The sequence below is a fragment of the Arvicanthis niloticus genome, chromosome 7 (assembly GCF_011762505.2).
Source record: "Arvicanthis niloticus isolate mArvNil1 chromosome 7, mArvNil1.pat.X, whole genome shotgun sequence".
NCBI classification, from domain to species: Eukaryota; Metazoa; Chordata; class Mammalia; order Rodentia; family Muridae; genus Arvicanthis; species Arvicanthis niloticus.
This window is the reverse complement of record NC_047664.1, coordinates 19,762,244-19,768,313: the sequence shown is the minus strand read 5'-3', so window position 1 is coordinate 19,768,313 and position 6,070 is coordinate 19,762,244. Positions and strand designations below refer to the sequence as shown.

The following is a 6,070-nucleotide window of genomic DNA, read 5'->3' as shown; positions in this document are numbered from 1 at the left end:
TACTGCAGGAACATGGACCCAGACATGGCCCCAGGTGGCAGCACAGGCCAGGACCACACTATGGTCCCAGGTGGCATCGCTGGCTGCACACATCAGGGTGTTCTTCCCTGGAGTCTCCAGTTCTGCCACTCTTCATTGTGCCCACACCCTTCAGTTTCTCTTTCTCTTCCATCTCTCCACCACTTACTGGCTCCTCATAGTGGTGCCCGGGGTCTCTGAGTGTCTGGGGTCATCTCAGGAGTGGACTCAGAAGAACTATGTTCCACTCATATATTACGGCATTGGGCAGGGGTCATCTGGGGCACCATCTGCATATACAACCCCCAAGGCCTGCATGGCACCAGATTGGTGGTCATCTCAGATTAGCTCCCTGTTCAGGACCCATGGTGCGGTTCTGGTGGTCATCTCAGGCTCGCTTTTTTCGGGGAACGTTAGGCTACTAGTCATCCAGATGTTCACAGGTCAGAACATCATCCAGATGTTCACTGGTCAGAACACTGAACGTCAACACAGCCCCTCTCTTCTCATGTGACACAGCAGACACACCTGCAAGACCCCTAGGGGCAGGCATATCAATTCTTAACTGTGGAAAAGGCTGTAGTGACAACAGGCCCTCAGAAAGTAGGCTTTTCCCACAAACTTATCTGGACATGCTAGGCCATCATTTTCAATGTCTTCTTAACATGTTGGGCCAGTGTGCTCAGAATAGGTGAGCGAGCGCTCTGGTGACGAACTCCCAGGCTGTTTGGAATGATTACCGTCTCCCAGCACTGATCCTTTTCTCAACGGGTTCTCTTTATAAAATAATCACCAGCCTAGAGGCCTAGACTGAGGTGACAGTTTATGATGGCTCAGTCCCTTGCATCTGCCAAGTGTTTTCAATTAAACTTTCTTGGTATACCATGACAAATTCTGTTTGAAAAATAATGAGGGGTTGAGTGCATAGCTCAGAGGTAGAATTAGGGTGTGTATGTGAGACCTTGTACTTAGTCCCCAACACTTCAGCCCCTGATGCTGGAGGAGGCAGGAGCATCAGGGGTTCAAGGACAGACTGGACTACATCAGAACCTTTCAAAACCCAAACAACAACACAAAGCATGACCCAGCAGTGTACTCAGAGTAAGGAAATGAAACACACAGCATAGCTTCTGCCCCAGCCTTAACCCACCAACAGCCAATCTACCCAACAAAAAACAATTCCTGAATCACAATAGAATTTTGTCTTGTTTATTTGTAAATTTGTTTCTTTTGACATACCACCCACCAATATGTAGCCCAGACTGGCCTTCAACCTGTAGCAACCATCCTGCTTCTGCCTCCTGAATGCAAACTAGGATTTGTGTGGTGTGTGTGTGTGTGTGTGTGTGTGTGTGGTGTGTGTGGTGTGTGTGTGTGTGTGTGTGTGTGTGTGGTGTGTGTGGTGTGTGTGTGTGTGTGTGTGTGTGGTGTGTGTGGTGTGTGTGTGTGTGTGTGTGTGTAGTAGTAGTGTTGTTGTTGTTGGTGGTGTGATATGTGTGGTTTGTGTGTGTGTGTGGTGTGTCTGTATGTGTGTGGTGTGTGTGTGTAGTAGTAATGTTGTTGGTGGTGGTGGTGTGATATGTGTGGTTTGTGTGTGTGTGTGGTGTGTCTGTATGTGTGTGGTGTGTGTGTGTAGTAGTAGTGTTGGTGGTGGTGGTGGTGTGATATGTGTGGTTTGTGTGTGTGGTAATCTATACATTACTAGTAACTCCCTCACATCTGATAATACTACTGGGGACAGTATGGACAAGAATGTTTTTGCAAGGCTGATGGGTGCAGTTCAGGTGGAAGAATGCTTTTCTAGCAAGTGAGGCCTCCAGCATAGAGTAAAACCAGGCATTGTGCCACACCCCTTTGTTCCCAGACCTGGGAGGTGGATGCAGCAAGATCAAAAACACCCAGAGCTCATCTGCATCCACACAGTAAGACAGCGTAGCCTGGGTCACATGACACCCAGGCTCAGTTTTTTCTAGTAAAAGATAATGAAGTGAAGAGCCAAATTCCCACAAACAACTCTGCACAGCTTCTGTGGATCAGCTGCTCCAAGAGAGATAAAAAATAAATCACCTACACAGAATTCAAGATCTGGCACTCCATGTGTGAGCCATCAGTCTGGGCCTGCCTGAAAGTTTTTCTTTTTTTTCTTTCTTTTCTTTTCTTTTTTTCTTTTCTTTTCTTTTCTTTTTTTTTTTTTTTTTTTGGTTTTTCAAGACAGGGTTTCTCCGTGTAGCCCTAGCTGTCCTGGAACTCACTCTGTAGACCAGGCTGGCCTCGAACTCAGAAATCCGCCTGCCTCTGCCTCCCAAGTGCTGGGATTAAAAGCGTGCAACACCACTGCCCGGCAATTTTTTATTTTTTATATTACAACATTGGATTAAAACCCCCAAACTCCTGGCAGACGATTCCCATGGCTCTCTGCTTCCTTCTTCCTTCTTTATGGTGACTACTTTTGTCTTGAGACAGCGTCTCACATAAAGCCAGCTGAGGACAACCTTGAGTTCCGGATCCTCTTGCCTCTGTCTTGCAGGAGCACACCAAGAGTTCTCTGACAAGTCTTCCTATTGTCCCATAACTGTAGGAGTCTCTAGTGACTCCTTTTGACTCCCTCTTTTTTTAATTCTCTGTTACAATTTTTGTTGTAGTCTCTGAGGTAAATGCTGGTGTATCTCCTAGATCACCCCTCAGCAGCTGGGAAGGTTGGAGGGTGACAACTCTCATGTATGATCTCTCTGGGAATCACCTTCCTGTAGATAGAGCTGCTTCCCCCAAGGACATGTCCCTGAGGACAGCCTGCGGGGAGCCTGTATCTGATGACTATTCCATGCAGCGATAAGAAGAGCGGACGGGCAATACCAGCTCACTCCAAAATTACTCTGGTATTGTGGTTACATCAGTGCATTCTGCAGGGTTGTACAGGTACTGAGTTGGAAAACATGTATTAACAATCAGCTGCACAGAAATGTCAATCTGTTTCCCAGACAACCCAACCTAAGATAATTTGGCTTAAAAAAAAAAAAGTGGTTTGAGGAAGCAGATTCTAGAATTCTAGAACTGAGGTTGTAACTCAGATAACCAAGTGTTTGCTTAGATAGCACAAGTCACTGGGTTTGATCCCAGTACCACAGAAAGCTAGGTGTGGCAGCATGTGCATGTGACTGTAACGCCAACACCCAGGCAATGAGATCGGGAGCCCTGGAAGTTCAAGCTTATCCTCAGCCACATACCAAGCCAAGTTTGAGGCCAGCTTGTGCTATACAAGACTCAGTCTCAGAATAAAACAACAAAACCACAACGATAACAAAAACGACCTTTAATATTAGATTTTGGAACTGGGTCAGATATTTTCCATCTGGCAGTGAAGATTTCATTGCTGGAGTACTACCAGCTCCCTGATTGCAATACAACTGTTAAATCTTTTGCTAATAAACTTGGATGGAATACGAGAATGAACCACCCAGGAAAATACATACCTAAGGGTGTTGGCAGGTTGGGGAAGTACTAATGACAGATAATGATAATTTAGTGCCTCACTGTAAACAGATACCAAAAGACTGAAGGTGTTTAGGCAGTCCAAGGTCAAGTATGAAAACCAGGAAAATCTCTTATGATTTGAAAATGAAATGTCACTAGAAGCCTTCATGTATTTCAGGGTGGCTGTCAGTTGATGGGATTTTGGAAAATGACTGTAGGTCATGGGCACTTAAACATCATCACTGGGGAGAAGTGGGTCACTTTGGGTATGCCTTAGAAGACTAAAACTTGTCCCTTGCATGGCCCTCTTCCTGTCTTCCTTGAAATGAACGCCTCTGCTCCTCATGTCCATCACTCTTCACCTTTTCTTTTTATTTAATTTTTTTTTACTTATTCACTTTACATCCCACTCACTGCTCCCTTCCCAGTCACTACCTCCCATAATCATTCCCTCATTCCCCCTTCCCTTCTCCTCTGAGCGGGTGCCCCCCCCCCCCGGCATCCCCCCAAGCCTGGCACTCAATTCTCTGCAAGGCTAGGTGCTTCCTCTTCTATTGAGACCAGACAAGGCATCCCAGCTAGAACATATCTCAGGTACAGGCAACAGCTTTTGGGATAGCTTCCTCTTCACCTTATTTATAGAGGCCAGATCTCTCCCAGACCCTGTAGATCACAGATTTATCTAGACTGGATGGCCATTATGCTCCAGAGATCTGTGTGTTCTGGTTTTCCCAGGCTTTGCATAGAAAGTGCAAGTCACCAAGCAGGACTTTTTATGTGTGCAATGATTGGTGTTAATTTTCTACTTGATGACATCTAGAATCACCTAGAAAGGGCCTGTAGACATGTTTTTAGGGGATTACCTACGTCATGTTAATACAGGTGAAAGACCCACCCACTTTATGAAGCACCATTTTGGAGCAAAGACCCTGGATTGTGTGAGAGTAGAGGAAGCAAGCTGAGCACTGGCCTGCATTCACTTTTTGCTCTCTGCTCTTTTTGCTAATGTGTATGTGGGAAGGGGCACATGCCATGGCATATATATGGAGGTCAGAGGTCAATTTACGGGACTCAGTGCTATCCTATCATGCAAGCCTTGAGAAAGCAAACTCAGGTTGTCAGACCTGGCAGGAAGTACCTCTAACCTCTGAGCCACTTCAAGGGCTCTGCTCTGCTCTTGTCTGTGAATGTAAGATGAAATGTAAAATGACTGACTAGCTGCTTCAAGTTCTGCCATCCAGGCTTCCCACAGTGATAGTAACCTGGAATTGTGAATCAAGGAAACACTTTCTCCCCTAACATATCTGGATATTTCATAGTGATAGGAAGTGAAACTAAGATAGTTGAGTGCTGGGAATCAATGTGGGTCCTCACAGGCCCTCACGTTTCTGTTTTGGTTTTTTTTTTTGTTTGTTTGTTTTTGTTTTTTGAGACAGGGTTTCTCTGTGTAGCCCTGGCTGTCCTGGAACTCACTCTGTAGACCAGGCTGGCCTCAAACTCAGAAATCCACCTGCCTCTGCCTCCCAAGTGCTGGGATTAAAGGCATGCGCCACCACTGCCCGTCGGTCCTCACGTTTCTATGGCAAGCACTTTGCTGACTGTTTGTGAGGCAGAGCTTCATGTAACCCAGACTGGTCTCTAGCTCACTATGTACCTGAGGCTGGTCTTGAACTTCTGATCATGGGCATTGACACAACATCTGGTTTCACTGGAGTTTATATGAAGACTCGCATCTCTTGTAGGCAGAAGACAGAACAGAAAAGGAAAAAAAAAAAAAAAAAAAAAAAAACCCTTAAAGCAGGGCTCTATACTTGTCATGTCTGGCATGTCAAAATCAGTGTCCTGGGGTCTGGGGAAATGGCTCAGTGGGTAAAGTGCTTACTATGGAAGCATGAGGCCCTGAATCTAGACAAGCATTCAAATATTATTAAGAGTAGCAGCCCTGCCCTTGTGGTAATATCAGCTAGTAAACAGTAGGTTACAAAGAGTATTTGTGTAGGAAAAATGTCACCAAGGACATCTAGGCAAATTCTAATGTCAAATCACTATGGAGACCCCTGGGTACTGGAGTAAAAATGATGCTACATTCACAGAAGAATTTTATGAGCTTTTGAAAACTAGCTCCATTGTGTAAATAAATTCCTTCAGTTGAGGAACATCTAGGTTGTTTCTATTTTCTGGTTATTATGAATAAAGTCACAATGAAATAGTTGAGCAAGTGTCCTGTGATAAGTTGGAACGTCCTTTAGGTATATACCCAGGAGTGGTATAGCTGGATCTTGAAATACATTGATTCCCTGGATGGAGCTGCCGCTGCTAACCTGTAAACTGAACTGTGGATTTCCAGACAACACAGATGGGAGTTGCTCCAAAGAACCTTTCTAAGCAAGTCCACTCCCCCTCTCCCAACCCACCCCCTAGGCCATCCTTTCTTTCCTACTACCTCTGGTGTGTGCTGGGCTAAAAGGGAAGTTAAAGCACTTAAGAACCATCTTTAAAAATAGGTTAGGTTTTGAAAAAGTTAAAGTTCCAAATGGGACCCTCAGAAGACATACTGTGATTAAGTCTCTCCACAGTGAAG

At 45.2% G+C, this 6,070-nt stretch overlaps 1 non-coding gene across 1 annotated transcript; it reads right to left on the bottom strand.

The window, feature by feature from the left end:
* Window positions 1-427: 427 nt before the first annotated feature.
* On the bottom strand, window positions 428-563 carry LOC117713235 (small nucleolar RNA SNORA17). Its single transcript, XR_004607409.1, has one exon. It is a non-coding gene; the product is annotated as a small nucleolar RNA SNORA17 (small nucleolar RNA).
* Window positions 564-6,070: the final 5,507 nt, after the last annotated feature.